Source organism: Aythya ferina (assembly GCF_964211825.1).
Source record: "Aythya ferina genome assembly, chromosome: 2".
NCBI classification, from domain to species: Eukaryota; Metazoa; Chordata; class Aves; order Anseriformes; family Anatidae; genus Aythya; species Aythya ferina.
The window spans coordinates 24,489,914-24,512,509 of record NC_140297.1 but is presented as its reverse complement, the minus strand read 5'-3'; the positions used below and the strand labels follow the sequence as shown (position 1 = coordinate 24,512,509).

At 39.5% G+C, this 22,596-nt stretch overlaps 1 long non-coding RNA gene across 1 annotated transcript in view; it reads right to left on the bottom strand.

Moving 5' to 3' along the window:
- LOC311431986 overlaps nt 1-22,596 on the bottom strand; it is a 100,169-nt gene that overhangs the window by 15,445 nt on the left and 62,128 nt on the right. The gene's annotated exons all lie outside the window — the stretch shown is intronic.

Sequence of the window (22,596 nt, the reverse complement as noted above, 5' to 3'; positions counted from 1 at the left end):
GTACCCAATCTATAGTTAACTCGTGGAACTCATTACTATAGGGTACTAGGGTATTGATGTGTTCAGAAAAACAGACAAATTAATGGAAGGAAGAAACCCATATCCATGAACATATGGATATGAGTGCTGGCTGAGAACTGCTCAGTGCCAGAAGCCGAAAAGATACACTGAGAGAAGGATCATGATATGCTTTGTCTCATTTTTGCCTGTCTCTTTCCATAACATCTGCAACTCTGACTACAGTCAAGGATGGTCTGTAGGCCATGGATCTGCCAGTATGTCACAGAAAATATTCAGAGTCATAGAATCATTAAGGTTGGAAAAGATCTCTAAGGCCATCTAGTCCAGCCATCCACCTACCACCAATATTGCCCACTAAACCATATCCCTAAGTACCACATCTACATTTTCCTCAAACAACTCCAGGGACAGTGACTCCACCAGTTCTCTGAGCAACCAGTTCCAATGAATGAGTTGTTTGCCACTGCATTCACCTTTCTTCAGAGTTCACCCACAAGTGTTGTAATTTAAATATTTCTCATTTAATTGAAAGGCATTATAGGGCTTGTTGCAGAAAAAAGATGTGTGGAATATCCTTCCATCTGATCAATACTCTTCTAGGATTAGGTGGTATATATCTGAGCACCTTGAAACCTCTGCTTTTCAATCCCCAAAAGGTGCAGAAATGAACTCTGGCCTGGAGTGAAAGACGACCCTATTAATCTTCAGGATTAAAGTTGCTTCTTCTTCAGGCAGGGTTCCCAGAACTGCGCCATCATTTCTGGCCACAGCAATGGGAAGGAGTAAACCCTTGGGCCAGCCCTATCTGTCAGAGAACCCCCAAGCTTTGGAGGTAATGTTATAAACTGATATATATATATACATATATATATATATATATATCAGTGAATATAACAGTGATCACATCTTACCAGGCAAGAGATGTGATCAAATTCACAAAGAGTTTTCCTGACCATCCATGGGTTTGTGCTGACTTGAATAGTTAATAATAGTTTTCCAAGCAGTAGTAGGGAACAATACGCAAGTCCAGTGGGAATACGGAAGGCAGTCTGTAAGGCAGGTGACAGAAAGAGATGATTACATTTCATAGGATTTCCATTAAAGTTTCATCAAAGACTAAAAAAAGGTACGAAGCAGTTGTCCAATGTTACCACATTGTTGATTTAACTGATGGCTTGTAACAAAGGTAGAAGAGCATAATTCCTTTAGGTAAATAGAAAATTAGACTTAGTAGTCCTTAGCATCCTTAAATTGGATGCTGCTGAACACTTAAATCCCTCATGTATGTTTGAGAGCATAGAGTTATCACTGAAGGATACTTAAATACAACTGCAACACAGACTGGTTTTTCATGCACAGCACAATCTGTTTATGTTTCTTATGTTCATCCCTTTAAAGACCTGATGGGACCCAGTCCAACACAAATGCAATGAGCACATCAATTAAGTAGGGAGATGGTACCTTGTGATGACTGGGCTGAGGACGGGCTTCAAGATTCTGTGAAAGGGAAATGAACAAAGGGAGTAGGAAAAGGACTAAGTTCAGATAGGAATGACACCTTTGTGGAAGGATTGTCCAGGTCAAGAATTGCACTTCTGTCTTTTATTTTATTATCCTTTTATTGAGGCATTACTTTTTTTTTTTTTTTTTTTTTTTTTTAAGCTAGCAAAGTATCTTTCTTAGACTGTATTATGAGCACAGTGTCAAACATGGTAGGGTGCCAATCTACAGTCAGGGCCAAGAGCCCTTACTGAAAACTAGGTCAGCCTCAGAGGTTATATCAAGTAACCCCCTGGGTAAGTTGCCTTGTAAGACTTTACAGTAAAATATGTTATTTTTTTCCCCATTTTTATATTTTTTGAATATGACAGAAGTTGGGAGCAGAGATCCCTCAGCTGTACCAGCACCACTCTCCCAGTCTGTACTGCAGGTGTTCTGGGACGAGTGGCTTCAGAAACAGAGGAATACTCAGGGGACAATAACTGTCTGCTAGGAAACAATGAAACGTTTCTTATTTTCTTTTTCAATTTTTTGAGAGCCTGTGCTCCAAATATTCTACCTTCCTTGCAGAGTGAAAAAGCATACAGACTAAACAGCATTGGCTGAATGTGATTTTTTGGTAATAATTTTTTAAAACAAAAACCAATCCTATTCATATTTAATGACTTTTTTTTTTTTTTTTTTTTCCTCACCGGTTAGCCAATGAAAAGTAAATTGAGAAGTTGCTCATCCTAAAGGAATCCAAATCATTTAAAATGTAATAAATTAGGCATATTCCCCCAGGATCAGGGCATATTATCAGTCAATAAGCAGGATTAATTTAGATTTCAATATGTTATGCTCTCCATAATCTTTGCTTCTGGTGCACATTAGAGAGTATTTTGCCCCACAAGATTAGTCCAGAATAACTAGGCTTTATCAATGTTCATCTAGCCTCTGAGAACAATTTAATTTTCTCAGTACTTTAATAATGAAATGATTTTTTTTATCTGTTTATGTATCTAAAAGGTGATCCTCCCATTTTGAGTAGATGATTATGTTCCTAGTTTTTAAAAAAATGAACATATAAATAGGATGGATCAGTTTAAGATATTCCACCATGCTCGTGTTTCTCAGCACGCATACCTGAGTGACAACAAATATTTCTTTCACTTGATTGTCAACAGGAATTCAGATCAGACTGTCCTAAGTCTCCTAGCATCTTTCCAAGACCAATTTCATTCCTTAGATTTGACTTCTTTCATTTTACCTAACCAGAGATTCTCCTTTGAACAAATGACAACGATCAGTTCATTTCTACCATATTCCTCTCATTTTGCTGTATTAAGGTAACAATATATTTTATTTCTGTTTTACAGATTAAAAAAGGCAAAGGAACCTGCCCAGGATCTCACTGGAAGCTAAAGTCAGAAAAACAGCTAGAGCCCAGGCAAAGGGAAAAATATCTGCAGTCTTTCCATCCACTAAATATGTTGTTGCCATTGCTTGTAATAGGCATAGCTTTGCACCAAGCAAGCAGTATGGGCCTCTTAGGGTTTGTCTGAACTTGTTTTGACCCAGCTGGAAATTTGCTTCAGCTTGTTATGGCAGTTACCTAATGACCATGGGACTGTTACCTGCTTGGTTTTAATTTTGCTTAGCTTGGAACAACAGTGTGGTGTAACACCAGGTATTAAAGTTTTGTAACTAATAGATAGTGGAAGCAAGACATTTCTCTGTTCATTACCATAGAAGAAAATGCAGCAGAGAGGGGAGAAGGCATAGGATGAAGGCAGAGGCCTCAAAAGCACAGGCAGAAGAAGATATGGGAGTCCTGGGGGCTATAAACTGGGGACAGTCACTGGTCATCAAATGAATGCAACCTTGGGCACTGTGTGACCCATTCCTATGGGCAGCAATAAGAACCAAGAATCATCCAATTTACATCAAACACACCATATAGAGTACATGAAGATACAACGTGGACTTACAGTCTGATAAAGAAGAAGCAAGGCAGGTAGCATGCCAGCAAACAGAAAAAAGGCCCCAGACAAATCCCAGAGGAGGAAGAAGGGAAGAAGCCAACACCAACATCAGGATCCTGGTGATCACAAGCAATCCTGTATCACAAGCAATCCTTTATCACAACCAAGGGCTTGGGATACTAAAGACTCATGGTAACTCCTTCCTTGTGCCTTGTAGTGATGGACACCATCAGCCTTAGGACTCTGAGGGGCAGTGGAAAGATGAACACTGGAGATGGAGGAAAGTTCTAGAAAGTTTATGTATAAGTCATTTTACCTGTGTTACACAATTTGAACTGTGTAGTGTCACTGTAACTGGGCTAACAATGACTTTTCAATGAGACAGTTAAGACTGTAATTAGAACACCAGTAAATTACTGACTTTGCATATGTGGCATGCTTCTTTTGCCCGTAACAAGGCTTTGCATATAACAAACCGGTGGGAAGCCAAACAACTTGTTCTTTAACTTGAAGATAACTGACAACATAAATACTGGCATAAAAACAGGCATAATCCAAACAATATGAGGTGACAGGGAGGTTAAAGTACTCTTAGTTTAGCTGAAGGAATAACAGCCTGCTGCCACACTAGAGGTTATTTTGCAGACAGGTCTTTCATGATGTGAGAGTTTCCTCTTCTTTTCCTGCTTTCCATGAACCCAGCCAGGAGCAGAAAACCAGGCAGGACCTCTGAGCAGATGCATCTGCACTTTCACCTGTGGTGAGCTCCAACTGCTCAGTCACTGTAAGGGCAAACACCTCATGCTGTTATTTGATAGGGCTGTGAAGCCACACATGGCCTGTATAAATTAATGGTGAAAACCTAGTACTTTCTGAATAACCCTGATTGCAGAATGATGGGAAATACTATTGAATTAATGTATTTGAAAGACACTTCTTTTTTTTTTTTTTTTTTTCAAACACAAAATATTAGGAGAGTGCTATATAGTCTGCATTTTCTATATGTATTTAGACATTAATATTGATAATAACCCCCCCAAAAAAAAGAGGAAAAAAGAAAAAGAAAAAAAAGCAATCACTGGCACACATTCCAGTTTAATTATTTTGATGGGTTTGAAAGGTTTTCTGAATCCACAAGCTACCCTTGTGCTTCAGTAACAGGACCCTAATAACACAAAGAGCATTCTGCAGACATACATATGTACAAAAGGTGAAATACAATGAAGGCTGTTCCTAAGCACATTAACTTTCTAATATTGGACATATTAGAAAATATAATCTAACCTCAGATTCAGCAAAGTGGCTATATGTGTGCTAGCATGGGACTTCACATACAGGGCAATTTTTAACTCACACTGCTTTGTAAACAGGCTCAGACAGTGTAGAAAATTCTGGCCCTGCTGTGCTGATCTCCAACTGTCTTCTCTTGCTCTTTATAAATCTCTTTCCCTGTCTGCTTTCAAAATGTTATCTTAACTAGGATTAATAAAGATACACTGGGGAGCTTCTTATCTCTTATAGGAATTATGATTATAATAATAATAAAAAAGGTTTAATCTTGGAAGAGCAATGGAAGGAGAGGGAAGCTAGAAAGAAAAAACTGTGTGTGGGGGAGAATAGACAGGTAAGAGGTGAAGCAAGGACTTTGGAGGTCATGGATGGGCCCACACCAAAACCTGAGATCCAAGTACCCCTGAACTTTGAGAATATTGGGAGCCAGATAAAAAATGTTTGATCGGGACCCCTACCTTTCTCTCCGAATTAAGGATAAGCTGGTTCTGATAAAAGAAGATCCATCCTGAGAGTTTTTGAAATTCAAAAGAACTCAGTTTACCTTTTAAATTAAGTTCTGAGCAGCTTTCCTATTTCTTGTGTTCAGTCAGGAGAAGATGTGGAAATATCAAAACACAGCATGAAAGACATGCCTGCCCAGCTTGAATGAGGGCGTACTGAAAATCTCCTCAGGCGGACTGATCCTCTGAGATTTCCAGAGCTAAGAAGCCTGGATGTGCTTCAGAAAAATAGCTGAAGTTTTTAGGCAATTGACTGAATGAAACCACAACATCAAACAAATTGAGGTTCACCATGGCTTGCTGCTTAACTGGAATATAATTGCATTTATTTTAGATATATGTGATTCTCCTATTTGTAACTGAAGACCCGTAGAGTTCACTGGCTGCCATGCCAAAGACACCGGTGGCTACTTTTGCACTAGGAAATTAAGCACATTCTGGTTCTCCTCTGGCCTGGAGGCACAGTGACATAGCCAGGCTCATGCCCACAGGACTGAACTCTCTTGTCCCCCAGGCCTGGGTGGCTACATCCTAACTTCCTGCAGGGAATGGTTCTTGGCCCTGAGAAGCATGCTCAGGACCTGCTGGGGAAAGGGCTAGCTGCCATTATCAAAACTGTGCCAGATATTGTGGCCATGTTTAACAGTGTGGACAATCATGAGGCAGTAGTGGGCTCATGCTCTGGCACTGTTTAGTTAGTAATAGAGACTGAGTTGATAGATGCTGGCTATCTGCTGCTTGACTGCAGTCTCCCTTCCTGGCAAGGAGACCATCACAGTGGCCAGTTTTGTGTATCATCACTCTTCCACATCTTGGTATGATTCAGCATGTCGGAAAGATGGTCTTTGTGAATTAACTTGTTTGTCTCTAGTTGGAGATTGGATATCCTTGGTCCTGTGCATCATCCTACTTGATTTTGGTCCTATGCTGCATGAGTTAATCAGAACCAGACACCCTTTTCATTGAGGTGTCAGACCCACTGTCAGACCTTTGTTGCTGTTCTGAGAACCAGCACCAGAAACTGCATCAGGTTCATCTGGAAGCGGTGCATCTCTGAAGTGATACGGACCAGTGAGAGCACGTAAAGGCAAATAACATCGTTGTCTCATTAATTTAAAGTTGTACTTTAAAGCCTGGGAAGCCAGCTACTGCTGGTAAACTATTATACTGAACTCATGAGCCTAGTGTATATCATGGACACAGCTTGAGACCATGTTGGAAAGAGACCTAGATGGATAGACCTACACTTAGTCTCCCACTGCATGCCCATTTTCCCATCAAAAAGAAGCCTAAACCTTACCAACAAAAGGTACCTTACAGACATCTCCATTCAGGTGACAGAGAAAAAAAGGTTGTAAGATATGCCATGATATCTAGCCGCAGTGTTGCTTTTCATTATTTCTGCAGTAGAAGTATCTCAGGTTATATACTTAACACTGCCTCTTGATCCTGGGTAGGCTATCACTACAACATTTTCTCTTTCTGAGTGAAAGATCAGTTTTTCTACATATGCATTACTCAAGTAGGATGATATAAAACCATATTATACTATTGAAAATGTATAAACCCTCAGTCTTATCTCTTGTTTTGACATGTCTTGAAATCAGCCTTATTAGACATATCATATGGTTTGTCTAGGTTTTATATTGAGATATTGAGATACTGTTCAAGAACTTTGACGAGTGAAATTCACAGAATCACAGAATCACACAGAATCACAGAATTTTCTAGGTTGGAAGAGACCTCAAGATCATCGAGTCCAACCTCTGACCTAACGCTAACAGTCCCCACTAAACCATTTCCCTAAGCTCTACATCTAAACGTCTTTTGAAGACTTCCAGGGATGGTGACTCCACCACTTCCCTGGGCAGCCTGTTCCAGTGCCTCACAACCCTTTCAGTGAAGAAGTTCTTCCTAACATCTAACCTAAAACTCCCCTGGCTCAACTTAAGCCCATTCCCCCTCGTCCTGTCACCAGGCACGTGGGAGAACAGGCCAACCCCCACCTTGCTACAGCCTCCCTTGAGGTACCCATAGAGAGCGATAAGGTCGCCCCTGAGCCTCCTCTTCTCCAGGTTCTGAACAAGCCCATCTCCCTCAGCCGCTCCTCGTAGGACTTGTTCTCCAGGCCCCTCACCAGCTTTGTTGCCCTTCTCTGTACCCGCTCAAGCACCTCCATGTCCTTCTTGTAGCGAGGGGCCCAAAACTGAACACAGTACTCGAGGTGCGGCCTCACCAGAGCTGATTACATACTTAAAATTAAATTTTTGTATACTCATAATATTCTAGTGTCTGTTTAACTTCCAGATCATTAGCCAGTAACACCTCCATACCCATCTCTCTGTTTACTGAAGAAATATCCAGTTTCTTTTATTTTCTGGCTGACTGGAGTATTTGAATAGGAATGGAGAGATGGTTATAGACTGGTAAAATGGAGAACAAATTGCAGAAGAGACAGATTAAAGAGGTGAATTTTGTTTAGACTTCTGAATGTAATGAGACCTGCAGCAATTAGTTTCTGCTTCAAGGGGTCTGTGTCTGACTCTAGTATAATATCTGAGTACTGTACTCATGCTTCCCATGCCTTACCTCCCCCTCCCCCCCCCCCCCCCCCCCCCCCCGCCCTGCCTCCCCATTGATCATTTAATTGCTTCAGGACATTGTTATCCCAAGAGATCCAACATGTGAGAGTCCAACATGTCTCAGAGCCACCAAGGGCCATGAATAGGATCTGGATACCATCTGCTTTAATTGGACCTCATGGTCAGTGAGAAACCAAAATTGGTTGCCAAGACAAAATAAATACAGTGTCTCTCAGATGACTGTCTGCTATGTTCTGTGAGAGCTGAACTTTTGGAGTGAGGGGCAAAGCTTCATTGTTGGGTACAATGAGTTGCAGTGGTCAAGTCTGAAGGTCACTAATGCAAAGATGTATTTTGCTGGAGCTGAGCCTTTTTGAAGAGAGTGTGGCTTTCTAGCTAAGGAATTATTCCCTTTTGTAAAATAAGAATTGTGCTTATGTGCATGTATTTTTTTTATGTCGATAGATGTTTGTGTGATCATCTGTGTCTGTGTGGAGGAGCTGGAGCACAAGAAAAAAAATATCCAAGCATGCAAATGAAAAAAACCTGTTATTTTATGAAGAAAATGGGTCTGTTCTCTTTTGGTTGCATTGCTTACATAGTTGTTAGTTTAATCTTTATAATAAAGTTTTTTATTTATTTATTTATTTTTAATGTGTGGCAAACTAAGCAACTGGAACATAGGTAGAAATAATATATTTGGGTTACAGGAAAAAAACAAAAAACTGGCATGACTTTAAAGGCACACATTTCATAACACCACATGTGCAAAGTATTATAATAATTGTACTGTGCACATCTGTAACAGACAGAGTGAACAATGAGTATTAAAAACACATTCCTATAGCTGGCCCAGAAGCTTGGCAGTAGATTTTTATATGGGAGACCTGTACTAGAGTCCAAATGCTGGATTTTCTGCATCCAGAGCTGGTGGGGCTTTGGCAGTGGCTAAGGTGATGGGCTCGGGTGCAGGCAAAAGGAGTGGGGAGGAAGATGGTGAGGTTGTTCCAGCTGCTTCATTCCCCAACTTTCTACCCCACAGAAGGTATTTTGCTGAGGAAATCTGGCTGGAGCCATCAGTGGCTGCTGTTCAGAGCCGTTATAGTGCCAAAATGAGGAGGAAAAGGGATGAATGTGGAAGCAAATCAGCAACAAAAAAATGGACAGAAGGCTATGCTGTGTACACCTGGGCTCTTGTCCAAGCAAGGGTTCAGAAACACTTAAATTTCCTGAGATAGAACTCCTGGGCAAGATGGGAAAGATAAGTACCCATACCATAGTTGTGTGACTCCTGCTAACTGATTAAATGTGTCATTTAATTAGTGGGCTATACAGCATGTTGAAGGCATTTTATGGGGAAGTACAGTGGAATATCATTCAATAAAGACACTCCTTGCAAACAGTGGAGAATGCAGTAGCCACCTCACAAGGAAGAGTTCATCTGTCCATCCAAGAGCCAAGTCCAGAATGTTTTGAATGTATTCATTTTATAGCAATAGAAGACATGACATGAAAAGCCCCTGAAATGCCTTCCACAAGCATGGGAGAGTAAGCTTCCTGCCAGACCCTAAAAATGGGATGGATGTCAAAATGTCACTTCACTGAATCCAGTGGCTTTACCATGAGAATTCAGCTGTGAAAGCAACACTCAAGATTTCATTATGTCCTGTAGGAGAAGGAACGTGGAACACTTGGTCTCCAGGCCCAAATGGTAATCATTTATCAGGGAAATGCTTTTATTTTGTCTCTTTACATTGAATTCATTGTATATCCACATTATTTTAGTGAGTAGGACAATTTTCTTCCCTTTCTTTTCCTTCTCTTCACATGTTAGAACATTTTAGATGCCTAAGAAAATTAACAGTTGTAATATTGCTGCTCTATTATCTATCACACTCATCACTATTTCACTGTTGCCTTTTACTTATGTATCAGTCAGTCTGTATCACATAGTGAGAACATAAAGCTTTTAGAGGAAAGGCCATCCTTACTTCTGTGCTCATGTAATGTCACCCTGACACATTAATTTGTCATTAATGTTCAAAACTGCTATGGTAATGCTCCTATCATTATCACTACTAATCCACCCTTAACAAGTACTATTTAAGGTACTGTAAAATGTTGGAAGACTGTTTGGGACATCAACAAAATAACATCTCATTGTCTTGAGACAGATTTAAAAATCATACTATTAAAAATAATAAAAAAGAGACTTTCTGAGGCAATGCAAAATAGATATATTTCCCCCCCCCCCCCCCCCCAGGAAAGTAGGGATTTGCCTGAAATTCTATGATTTAAGAGCAGGAGATTAAAGGAAAAACAAATATTAAGAGATTAGCAATAAAGTCATAAGAAATGAAGACATTGGATACTCATAAACGAACAGTCACAAAAATCAGAAATGCAACAAATTGCAATAGTAAACATTTCAATCATCTAAAAAAAATAATTATAATCCAATTTCCTTTTCTTTTCTTCTTTGAAACACTTCTCCAGTTAAATGAAGTTGCTTAGCCCAAACGTGTAATATCTTCAAAGACAATTTAGAACATTCAAAAATGCCCTTTGATGTGAAATTAGGAAAAAAAAAATATAAAAAAATATATATTTGTATTTTGACTAATTAACCTAGTAAAGAGACATTCTGAGATGGAGAGGTAGAAATAAATCATATTCCTTAAACAGAAGAGCCATAGTTTGTCTACACCTGAGCAATGGGTCACTATGTATTACAGCTAAATTCAAAGAGGTTACATAGAAAAAATACATAAATAGTATGCCAGTCATCTTCATTATCAATATATCATGTACAGCCTCTATCAAAAACCAACAGTGCCGTAGACATTAGGAAGTTGAATGAGAAATATTGAAAAGAAATACTTCTGATGTTACGTGATTTACAAAATATTGTAGCTTTTATGAATTGTTGTAAAGAGCAAGAAAGCCAGTTGAGATGGAGGAATGTGCTAATTAAGGAATGCTGTAGGAATGTAAACACAGGTAGGCTTCCAACAGGCATGTGGGGAGAAGAAATCTGAGCCTAGCTAGCAGGGAAGAGGGAGTCATACTTCATGTAAACCTTAAACCTGAATTCCCAAGAGCTGGAGATAAAGTGAAAGGAAAGCAAGAGAAGTGGGAGGGGATCCATCTTGGAAAGAGAGAATGCAACCTGAACTGTCTCACTGATGTTGGCAGTCCTGAGGTTGTGGTGAGATTTTGGATGCCTGTCTTTCTTTCCTTCCCTCCCCTCTTCTATTAATTTTGTAAGTCAGCTCTGTAAAATGGTATTAGAGACAAACAGCCATTGAGCTGCTGATTTGGGTTTTGAGGCTTACTACAGTCTCAGAGAATATGCTCTGAAATACAGCATCCTGAAGGAGAGGCTAAGCAGGATCTACTGCTGTATATTGCCACAGCTGGGTAATATCTCAAAGAAGTGATGAATGGCGGTTTGGAGATGAGACTAATCCTGGGTGTATTTTAAGTTATTGAAGTGTTGCTTTTTAAGGATTCACCAAACTCAAGAATGGTACAACCCAACAAGCAGGAGATCAAGAAAAGGTATCAGGAGTCCTGGAAAGATGAACAAGTGGCTCCTGACAAACCCAAACATAAAAAAGGAAGTGTACAAGAGACGGAAGCAGGGTCAGACATCCAAGGAGGAATATAGACATTATCTGAGCATTCAGGTATGGAGCTAGGAAAGTCAAAGTCCATCTGGAGTTGAGTCTAGCAAAGGAAATGAAAAATAAGAAAGGATTCTATGGGTACAGCATTAGCAAAAAGAAAACACAGGAAAATATTGTCGAATAGCCAAAACGGGCATAGCACCTGGTAGATGGAAGGTATCTCCTTCATCTCTTTACCTGAAAGTTCAGTCTTTAGGAATCCCAGATTCCCGAGTCAAGTGGGAAAGTCTGGACCAAGAAAGACTTACCCTTAGTGGAGGAAGATCCGTAAAGAGAATATTTAAACAAATAGGACATGAACAACTCTATGGGGCCTGATGGAACGCACCTACAAGTACTAATGGAGCAGGTTTATGTCATTTTAGGTGATAATCTTTGTGAGTTCATGGAGATTGGTGGAGAGGGCTGAGGACTGGAAGAAAGTAAATGCTACTACTCTGTCCAAAAAGGGCAACAAAGAAAAAACAGAGAACTACAGACCAAACAAACTCAGTTTAATCACTGAAAAGTTGAATAAGCAAATAATTCTGGAAACCATTTCCAAAGTCATTAAATCCAAGATGCTTGAGAGTAGTCAGCAGAGGGGATATCATGCATGGACAGCCTAATAAACCTAAAATGATGAGATGACTACCTTGGTGGATGAGCAGAGAATAGTGAGTATTGTTTAACAATGTACTCAGGCAAGACTTTCAGCACTGTCTCCCATAGCACCCTAATTGACAAATTGATGGAGTACAAGGTATATAAATGGACAATAATGTGGATAGAACACTGGCTGAACTGCTGGTCTCAAAGCATTGTAATAACTCTTGAAAGCCCAGTTGGAGGCCAGTCACAAGTAGTATACCCGAAAGGGGCCAATGCTGTTTAACCTCTTGATTATTTGCCCAGATTTTGTGGCAGAGGACACCCTTAGAAGATTTACAGGTGATAGAAAACTGAGAGGAGTATCTGATACATCAGATGGTTATGTTGCCATACAGAGGGACCTCAATAGTCTGGAGAAGTGGGCTGACAAGTACCTCATGAAATTCAACAAGGGGAAGTACAAGGTCCTGCACCTGAGGAAGGATAGCATTGTTCATTGGTATACACTGGAGGCTAGCCATCTGGCAAGCATCATTGCAGAAATGGACCTAGAAGTCCTGGAGGGTTACAAGTTGAACATTAGCCAACAATGTGCTTTTGCAGTAAAAAAGGCCAAGAGTGACCTGGGCTGCATTAGGAACAGCACTGCCAGAAGGTTAGTGGAGGTGATCCTTCCCTCTAGTCGGTATTGGTGAGACACATCTGAAGTGCTAGACCCAGTTCTGGGCTCCCCATTACAAGGGAGACATGGACATACTAGTGTGAGTCCAGTGGAGGGCCAAAAAGATGATTCAGGAAGGGACTGCCACAGCTGTCAGGCAAGAAGAGGCTGAGAAAGCTGTGACTGTTCATCCTGGAGAAAAGAAGTCTCAGGGATTTTAACAATGTGTATGAAAGCCTGATGGGTCGACTAAAGTAGACAAAGACCAAATTTTCTCTGTAGTCCCCAGTGACAGGAAAAGAGGCAATGGACACAAACTGAAATACGGGAAATTACATTTGAGCATAATGAAAAGCTTTTTTATTGTGAGGTTTGTCAAACACTGGAATAGGTTTCCCAGAGAGGCTGTACAGTCTCCTGTCTTGAACATATTCCAAACCCACCTGGATACAGTCCTGTGCAATCTACTCTAGCTGGCCCTTGTCTGAGCAGGCAGGATGACAGAATCACAGAATGGTTGAGGTTGGAAGGGACCTCTGGAGATCATCTAGTCCAGCACCAAACTGGTTCAACCAGATAATCTCCAGAGAGCCCTTCCAGCCTCAATGATTTTCTGGTTATGTGATTGTGTTTACTTTACTTTTTTTTTTTTTTTTCTTTCAGATTTTGTGATGAATTGTTTAATATTATTTTGCTAATGTAATACTAATTGATTTGTCTCTAAATTTATCTGGTGCTCAGTGAAAAGTCAGATTAATCTAACAGTCCACATATATACATAAATCCAGCTTTCCATGACTGACTCTAAGTTTGGTTATTGGGGTGTCTCACATTAATGTGTCAATTAAAAGTCAGTATGAGTTTTGGCACCACCAGATGGCAAGTGAAGTGTAGTGGGCTGTCCCTAGCTGACATTTCCAGTGCCTCTCCAACAGACAATAGTAAAGCAAACTTCAGTTATAGCCAAATGCTCTGTCCTCATGTTTGTCTTCTGTACATCTTATGGAAGAAATAGACTGGGTGGACAACATACGAAGTAGAAAAAGTCTCATTCTATTTCCTACTATTTTTTTCTCGTGGATCCAAGGGGTCACAGTCATATTGTTCTGAAATCCTAGGTGTTGCAGGCAGGAGGAACATGGAACTATAAAGCTTATACGAGAAGCATCCGCTGCTGCTACAAGAAGACAGTATCAGGGAGGTAGTACAGTTTTAAATGGGGATATTGGAAATTTGCCATAGTCAAGGTCTGCAGAAGCCAGGAAAAAATCAGAGAAGCTCTAGTCCAAGAGTTTAAAGAACAATAGTTGATGGTCTTCTTACCTAGTTACCCATCTACACTGTGCACATTTTTGCAAGAAAGACTTCCAATACAGCCTCATTGTACACCTGAAGCTTGGGAAACATGTCAGCTTGCACTAATAAATATCTATGTTGATGCATATATAATGCATTAAAATAATTAATGTATTTAAATGAAGTGTCACAATTCTGAATATGCTATATAAAATCTCTTCAGCTGTCTCACATAGTTTTCTTTTAAGGACAGAAAACAAACACATTTATGTTGCCTTGGGGAACAGTTTGCTTAATGGTGATGTCACAAAGTTCATATAGCAGGTATCTAGGATTCACCTACAAGTAAATGACAGCTTGCTGACAAGTCTGTCTTCATTTGCATACATAAAGTCAGGAAAAAAAATTAAGTAGTAGAATCTTTAAGATATGTTCTGTTTGAAAACAGTCTTAGATGTTGCAGCGATGTAGTTATGTGAAAAAAGAGCTTGATAATAGAATTCAAAAAAATGTTGTTATCCTTTTTAGCATAGCTGATTTCCTTGGAAGGTCAGATAATGAAATCTAGCTCTCTTCAATTGCTGGATAACCTTGAAACCACATTTAAGGTATGAGGGATGCATGCTAACATCAGCTAACCTCTCTGATTGCAATTCTACACAAGAAGTTATTTTAGTCTTAAGTTATGAGCCTTTTCCTTATCCAAAAGACAGATTTAAAGTTATTTAATTCTATAGGGAGTAGGAGAATAATGCAATATATGACTTATTTACTTATCTACATTAAAATGTTCCAGTACATAAAATCATGTGATATGTATAATCTGTATCTTCACCTCTGCACTTTGAGATACAGGGATAGATTAAGATCTTATTGTGGCTTTATTTTGGATATAAAATTCCATTCATTTCAGTAGAGTTGCTCCAGGCTTACCTCCAGAGTGAAAACAGATGCAAGTTCAAAAAATAAAAAAGATATGGATTTATTGATAATATTTGTGATGTTAATGGCTTGGCTGCTTAGAACTGCTTGTGTGAGAACTCCTCTTAGAGGAATAACAACTAGCTGTAGGATTTCTATGTGTAAACACATACCCTACCATAAATAAACATTTTTTTTTCTCTGAAAGATATGCAGAAAATCCTTATCATTACGGTAGACACATATAGAAATTGTTCCAACTGTAGTGAACAGAGCAGAAAAGAAAAGAAAAGAAAAAAGAAAAAAGAAAAAAGAAAAAAAAGAAACAGAATGGTTCAGAAAGAGGTCACTTATGGCTCAATTCATGGACTTCACTGTAGCATCAAGATTCTTGCTCTGGAACATCTGGAAACAAAATAAATGGAGAAAGGAGTAAGGTTAAAATCAGAATGTTTTGACAAGTGACAATAGCCTTGCTTATATGCAGATGCAAAGGTAAGGTTTGGGCTACCAAAAATTCTAAATGACAAACAAAATTGTCCACTTTATTCTAATCCTGACCTGGTGAAATGAATAAACAGACTGATACAATACAGAACACAGTGTGAAACAATTATTAAACATGTGGGCCTGATGCATGTAGCACTAAAATAGTGCTACAAATTGAAGAGATGTGCAAAATAACTAGCAAAGAACTGTAATTTCACAAAGAATGTGTTGGGTGTTTTTTTTTTTGTTTGTTTGGTTTTTTTTTTTTTTTTTTTTTGGACATATAAAATTTCTACTTATAAACTCATGGGTTTTATCATTTGGCAGGGAATAATAATCCATTCTGCCTGTGTTGTTTTCTGAATAAGTCCACAGATTTCCTTTCAGCAAAAATACTTTTTATAAAAATAAACTTTTGCAACTTTTACGGCATTGCATTGCTTTATTCACCTGCTGGTGAACTCTATCATATCAGAGGAGTGATGGAGGGCACAGACAGTTACTGAAAAAAATATCTTAAATTAAATGAACTCCAACCTAGGAATCATTCTTCTTCTTCTTTAATATTTATATTGCAGTAGTGCTCAAAGGCTTTGTTATTGTATGTGAGATACAAACATAGTGGTACAAATGGACTCAAAGTGCGTCCAATCAAAGAATCAAAAAAGAGAGAGAGAGAAAGAAATAATTGGGAAGACTTCAAAAAAAAAAAAAAAAGATTTTTTTAAATAGAAGGATAGAAGGACAATAGCTTGCTGAGCTTCTAAGAAGGCTGCTTCTTCACTCTCAGTTCTGACTTCTTTCTGACTTCATATTTTAATAGGTCTCTGTGACAGATGGAGTCTTCAGCATCCTCAGCAAGGGTAAGACTACTTTACAAGAGACCAGAGAATTAATACTAATCTGCAAAGAACTGAGGCCACATAGAACATAATTTGGATTCCTCCTTTTGCAATTATTACTCCAAGTTAACTGTCAATTTTGTAGGCAATAAATCTAGTTGATCAGCACATGGAATGCTTCCCACATGGAAACAGATTTTTTTAGATTAGACAACAAACAGATAGGATCATGCCACATCATAAGCCCAGGGAAAAAAAAGTCTTGAGTGATTACCAAATAATTTACAGCTAGTTTTGCACTGCTGTCTGGGAGAAAAATGACTGGAGAAAGGGGGAGGAAGCAAACCAAATATCTGCTGACATATAAATGTGAGAATTAAAGAGCAAAAGAAATTAGGTTAACCTTCAAATAACTGTGCCAGGTAAAATCAAATCTGCACAGCTGCATTCATTTTTGTAAGTACTGAAATTGGGAAAGGATGTTTTTAAGGTAAACTGCTAGATTTTGTGAAGGGAGGACTAGATGGAGTTAGAAAGAGGTTGTTTTCAGTGATGGTCTCGGTCTGGGGTCTGTAGAGAGCTTTGAAATTATTTGTAAAAGGTGACTGTGAAAACCAAGGTCATAAATATTCTAGACCAATCCACATGTGTTAATTTTCACTGGGGTTTCCACTTCTCCAAGTAAATTAGTAAGGGGTCCACAAATCAAAAAGGTTGAAAACCACTGGGCTGTGGGCTAACCTCGGTCTTTGGACATACACCCAGTTCTCATTGCAGACCCTGGGAATGGCTCTTGTGTCTGAAGAATTGGCTCTATTCATCCAACAGTCATTAAAAAAGAAAAGTTGTCCCTGGCCAAATACTGAGCAGGCACAGGTATATATCAGATAATGGACAGCCCAGAATGCACAGAGGCTGTAATTCAACCATGGAGTCCCTGCGAGTTCATGTGCTTTAACTGCACAGCACTTTGAATTCAGCCTTGTGTTTGCACCACGGCCATCTGGTGCTATTTAAAATATATACTTTTCAACTTTGACCTTTTAATCTTTCTGGTTTGAAAACATACACCAGTTCAAAGGTTACCTCTCTTAACCTTGAGCAATTCCCTTTCAGGAACAACACTGAAGGGTTATTATTATCATCACTTTTACTGGTGTTAATGAAGGGGTAATTCTCTATTGTGGCTTGTACACACCTTTCGAAATAAACCAAAACACAATTGTTATACATTTAAAACCACATTTTCCATAAGTGCCCTGATTTTTAGGTGTCTCAGTTTTGGGAAGTTTAAAATAAATGGCTTTCTCAGGGGTCTAATTATCAAATGGGCTGAGAACTTGTAACCTCTCCACTACTCCCCAGACACCAGAATCTGAGACACCCTGAGTGGAACTAATGTTTTAACTGTTCAGCCATACATGGCCATACAGATGCACACAAATCACTGTGCCACCAGAACAAACATACAAGGACTGTGTTCTGTCTGTGACAATGGAGAAGTTTAAAGTCACCAAAAAGGTGCTTTCTGCCCAAAAGCCACACAAAATTTCAGTTCTTTTCCTTCCCACATCTGACAGTGAGAGCAGGACTCCCTGTAAGTAAGGGAAGCTACCACAAGGGACATAAAAATCTTTATCTGTCCAGTATTGAGAGAGACCACAGGTAAGGGTGGTGCTGTGATATCCAGCTATTTTTCAGTGCCTAAGAAGTAGCCTTAACAACCAGTTTTATCTGTCCTTTTGAGATGACTAATTGTGTTGAAATCTTATCCAGATAGTTTAATGCCACATGAAGCTTTGACTCAGACAGGCTGATGAATTTGTAATTGGGATCCCTCTCTCTGGGACTTTTCTTCTTTAAAATTTTATTTAAAAAATAATGCAAATTTATAATATTACTTGAAATGAAACAATTTCCTGAACCACCTAAGAAAAGAGCTGCCTCAAGGGAGTGGTAACAGACTCCGTAGGATCCATTTGAAAGATCTGAGACCTATCCCTCCTGTATTATCCTTAGATTTATGTTTGGTTTTCCACAACTGCAGTACCTGTTACTGATTATTTTAACAGGGTTCAAGATCCCCTGGGACCGAGGGTGAAGTATGAAAAGCACACCTCTCATTTGTCCCCAGTTTTGAGCCTAGGGTTTGAGTTTTTCTATCACATTAGATTAATTTTTATTTGTACCGGATTTGATTCATAAACCCATAGTCATTTCAACATCAATGTAAAAAATGATATAGAATAATCTGGGGTGGGGGCTGTAGTTTTAACATTGCATAGCAGATTTTAAATATCACACAGAGAATTTGAGAGGAACTGATTCTTTCTCCCTTACATTAAAAAAATATTGGAACTTCTAAAAAGGATTTACACATATTGCTTCAGGCTGCTAGCCACTCGCCTACAGGTGGGTGGTGTTTGTTTAATAGTTGAAATACTTTTTGACTTGACTTTCTGTTTTCCTTGTTTCCCAGGTGATTGGTTCTGGTGTTTTTAGAACTGTCTACTGCATCCTGAACATTTTCCATGCATCACTGACTGGGAACATTTTAAGCTGGCGTCAAAGATAGAGTCTGTGGGGAAGTCTGCACACAAATAATACTTCTTCATTGTTCTTGCTCAGCAGTGTTCATGTCTTTTGCAAGCCGCTTCACCCATTGCAGCAAAAGAATATACTAAAAATAATCAATCGAATCTTTTTTTTTTTTTTTTTTTTTTTTTTTTTTTTTTTTTTCCTAAGCAATCCATATTCTCCTCTTCAGAGCCAATGTACCACTGGATGACAGAAAGAGAAAGTGCTCAACTCCATTAGCACCAGCCATCCAGTGGAGCCCGACTTGGCAGGCATGTGATAACAGCCATGTAAGGAAGCATAGGAGAGGCCACACAGGAAGATTATATAAATGCGAACCACAATTGTAGACAAATAATGAAATACAATGAAATGAGCTAGAGGATACTGGCTGTCCTTTGGCATAAGGAAACAATCTAATTTCTGTAAGCATTTATTCATGAAAAATGCCTTGACATCAGCATATATAGACTACAATTTGCAAGAGTGGCATAAAAGTATAGCTCCAAATCCTGAAGTAGTCTCCTAATCGGAGACACTTATGAAACAAGGGTCACCTTTGAAAGTGCATATCTAGCTCCCCTTGGAGTCAAACCTTAAGCATCCTATTTCATTGTATTTAGCTGTGAAGGAGGGGAAGGGTTTGAGCTTGGAGATTTGGTCAGAGTCATTAAAATTGTGAAGGATGTATACATGATACAGGCCAGAAGAGAAACAATGAGATAAGTCTCTGAAGAGGTGATGGAAGGAGCATTTGCCAGGACTTTGTAAGACGCCTGGACTTATATCCACTCTGTCATACTGGAGATGGAGGTATCACAGCTACTGTAGGCACTACCCCAACTATTCATACATGTTCTGTTATGAGGTATTTCCCAGCAGCCCCAGGCATGGCCCCAGGCTACAAAGATCTCCGCAAGACAAGGAACAAAATGGTAATTGCTGTCAATGACTTTCTCCCTCTGTTTTCTGGTTAAAAAATGGTGGGAGAGGAAAAGGGAAAGTAAAGTAATCACTGTAAGGGTAAAACACTGAGAATTACCCAGGTATAGGGATTTTACCTTGGAAAGCAGTCATCTAGAAGAGGTTTAAAGGAGGGAATTTACTGATGAAGAAAAGGCAAAGGAAGAGACTAAAAGTTCAGGTGGAACTTGTTGTTCAAAGCAAATCCCTCTAAGAAGTAGCTCCTTTGGGAAACAGTTAATTGCCACAAATAGAAAGCTTTAGCTCTCTCTTGGAGCTCTTGGAGCTGCTACTTCTTGGGCCACAAAATGGGAAATTTTACTTTCTGGCCACATAGAAGCTCTGAGGTGTCCAAAACAAGATATTCACACAGCAACCTGGTTTTGCAGAGGAAAAGAATGTAAGTCTCCACAAAAAGCTCATTGTGGATGTTTTTATGGGCAAGGAAAAAGATTACAAAAATCTGCCTGAAACTTCTAGACCTTCAAGTAAAGGCCAGGGAATTTCAGCAATGTTACAGCTGGATCCTAGAGGGGCACCTAAGATGAAGCCAACAGAAGTGGAGAAAATGATCTCTGTTCCAGAAAATGTACATACAAATCTAACGTAGGCTCCATACATTTGGAAAACAGCTTCTCCATGGATGAAAGGGAGGTTCTGTACTGAATACATCCTGTAAGTCCTCTATCTCTTTCTTTTTTTTTCTGAAAAAGTCTCTACCACCTGTATTTGGATACTTCAGAAACAAGATACTTCTACTTGTCCTCACATTTGAATTCTGAGTTGGAAATACTGTTTACCAAGTTACCACTTGCCTGGGTAAAGAGTTTCTTTTCTAGCTCTTTACTCCTGGGACACACAGAGCTCTGAGGAAAAAGAATAATTTGCAACACATAATTTATTTGGCAAAGTTAGCCTTTTGCTATTTTTCCATGAGCGCAGCAGCAGCATGGTTTCTTCAATGTACTCATTATTCAAATATATTCTCTGAATAAACAGCTGAACACTCTGTACTGTCAGATTTTGCCATGACATGTTGACTGGTGATGCATCTCTCTGAGGGCTTGGCTGATCACTCTGAGATTGAGAACATTTAGGCAGAGAAAATATCCCGCTGTGGTTTGTAATTTGCCTCTGAGCCCCTCTCCCCCATTCTGAAAGGCTGATCTGTGGGACTGTAAGAGCTAAACTTGGATGTGGGTGATGGGAAGGGGCATCAAAGAAAAGCCTACTAGTCTGCAGCTCTACATTGTAAGATAGGACAAGCAGCCTCATCATATCAAGGGTGTTACTCTCTATTTCATTATTCAGTAGGAATTTCTGGAGAGATCTGAAGTGGAGTGAGGAAAAGCAGCAGAGGTTTGTCTATTCCAGAGCCTGACTGACTTGCTGTGGAGGGGTTGTGTTGTCTACCAAGACAAGACTTCCTCATCTGCTTCTCAAGTGAAGCCACTGTCGCACTGGTCCAGTGCGGAGTGAATCTGCCGACAATCTCTTTGAGCAGTGCGGGGCAGAGCTGGGAGGGCCAGGATGTGTGGGAGGAGTTGGCAGGGTGCAAGGGAATGAGGTGTCCCCATCCGCACAAGGCACAGGAAGCAGGTCGGTGGGGGAGAGGAAACCAGCTGAGGCCGGTTCTTTGTGATAGAAAAGGGTGGAAGAATACACATATTTCCTCACCTAGCACCTACGCTTTGCAAGCATGGGAGGCTGTGTATCATGCTGTTGTGTCAGAAGCATGCTGGCAGCCTCATTGTCTATCACGTCTCTACTCGGTCACTTTGATTCAAACCTTGGACAAAGCAAAAACATCAAATACATGTGGGACGTTCCACAGTTTTAAGATGTCACCCGTCTAAAACATCCAAAGCAAAATCAACAGTAAGATAGATATTTGAACATAAACTTATTTAAACTGGCGGTTCTTTAATTTCACCGTTCTGAAGGGAAGTACATATTTTCCATCACAACTTGAATTTAGAAAAAAATTGCAGTTTCCTTTAGCACAATTTTTTTTTTTTTTTTTTTTTTTTTTTTATGAGCCTTATAATAGATGCATCACTTCCCTTTCTAGCTAATCTCCCCATAATCAAAGGCAGAACATTTCCCTGGTGAAAGTGAAAGATGCTACCAGAACTCAAATCCAACTTGGCACACCAGTTGTTATCACCTCAAATCGTCAGATGATGGTTATCAGTGTTCACACTGGGTCTGGATCTGAAAAGCACCAAGTAGTTGCAATCTACAGGGGCTTCCCACAGGGTAGTTGCAGCTTTTCAGTCACTTCTATAACTGGGTCCCATCACAACAGGAAATCTTAGAAGAGTTGGTTATACCAGTGCCTGTTTCAATTCTTCAAGTGAAACTCCTGTGTAATATAAACAGCTCTCTCTATCAACCACAAAGATTGTGGAGTGTGAAGATTAAAAAAAAAAAAAAAAAGTAAAAAAAAACAACAACAACAACAAAAAACAAGCTCATCCAGAGACATCTTGATTGCAGATGTTACTAAATGATTCTCTGGTGCTGGAAATGCTCATCCTCGCTACGTGTTGATCATAGAATACATTCCGTTCTCATGGTTTTCTGACACAAAGAATGGAAGAAATGCCTCAGAATGTAACAAGGGAGAAAAATACCTCTGTATGTGGTGATAGCTCTCCCTATCTTTTAGCCTCAGAGTCAGATTCCTGCCTGAGGGGGCCTTCAT